Here is a 1,670-nt window from a genome sequence, read left to right as displayed (position 1 = left end):
AACACTCTTAATGCCTTTGGGGGTGGGGGGACAATGAAATGTATGATTAAGAGGTGAATTGGGGGGCGCCTGGGTGGCTCGGTCGGCTGGGCGGCCGACTTCGGCTCAGGTCATGATCTCGCGGTCCGTGAGTTCGAGCCCCGCGTCGGGCTCTGGGCTGACAGCTCAGAGCCTGGAGCCTGTTTCGGATTCTGTGTCTCCCTCTCCCTCTGCCCCTCCCCTGTTCATGCTCTGTCTCTCTCTGTCTCAAAAATAAAATAAACGTTAAAAAAAAAAAATTAAAAAAAAAAAGAGGTGAATTGGTCTGTGTGGTGATGACAAAAATTTCACACTAGCGTATCATCACTTAGGCCATCGTGGATTCATTTTCTTAGCAAGTGTGCCTTGGGTTTCAGCAAAAGAAGAGATGATTTCCCAAGTATCTCTTGGCCTGTGTTGTCCTGGAGGACCAAGCTAGTGTCCTCTATAAGGTCCAAATTGCCTCGTAGCCTCCCTCAGGCCTCAGTCACTCTGGGCTTCGTGTTCCGGCAAAGTTATTTTCTGACTACGGTGGGTCCCGTTCCACATCTGTGCATAGAGTGGTTTCAAGACACATTTGGAACTAGGCTATTGACAGCTTAGGAGTTGGTACTTTATTACAACGTCTGTACAATGGCTGTCGTAAAAAGGACCGTCCGACGTTAGAATGGAAATAGCTACTAACATTCCGTGCTTGTGCAGAGATCAGAGTGGTCAGATGTTAGGGGAGGATTATGGTTGGCTACAGAGGATTACGGTTATTCTACAGAGCTCGCTTAGGAGCGATGGTCTGGTGCTGGAAGGATTCGCTTTGCGAATAGCCCGTTGTCCTTGAGCAAGCGTGTATCGCTTTGGGGAAGGGGAAGGGCAACGCCACCTTGCCTTTGCTGAAATGGATCATTGATACGGATAGTTGGGGAGAGGGTAGGGAGGAAAGAGTTGCAGGAAGGAAGGGGACGTTTGAGTTATGTGGGGAAGCTGAACAGTTGTTTTTTTTAACGTAACGAATACAATAGCCGTGAGAAGTCATCTTTTGCGGTCGTAGGATCCTGGTATCCCTTGGCACAGAGTTAAGTGTGTTGTGTTGGCCTCAGCCTCTTCAGCTGTACAGTCCTTTCCAGATCCAATATTCTGTAATTCCATGGTGGAAATGCTGCTGCGGCAAATTGCAGACTGCCTGGCTCAAGTGACAGATCGGCTGGTGGCTTGGAACTTGTCGATCAACACAACTTATTTGCATAAGTGAAGCCTCATTATAGTGTCTCGGATGGACAGCTCCATAACTGACCCAAAAGATGGGGAGATTGATTGCTCCTTTTTTGGAGGCAACGTGTTTACAGTGGGTGACTTCGTATATACATGAGCAGAACGAAAGTTCATTTCGAGTGAATGTCCCAGGACGCAATGGTTTAAAACAGCAGGACAATTGGCTTAATGCGCCCAAAGCAGAGATGAAATGGGATGCGTAAGACCTCAGCCCTGCCACTTCTCCTCTCATAAGGAGAAGGAGAGGAACGATTTCAAGGTGTCCTCTGTGGAGGGGTATCCCAGAAAAAACTAGATAGCCACTACCACTGTCTGCTCCTAACAGAATGCACATTGAAAGCCAGTGAAATCAGATTGAAATGAGCAACAACCCATACTCGAGGATA

This window comes from Panthera tigris, chromosome X, assembly GCF_018350195.1.
Source record: "Panthera tigris isolate Pti1 chromosome X, P.tigris_Pti1_mat1.1, whole genome shotgun sequence".
Lineage (NCBI taxonomy): Eukaryota > Metazoa > Chordata > Mammalia > Carnivora > Felidae > Panthera > Panthera tigris.
This window is presented reverse-complemented; position numbering follows the sequence as displayed.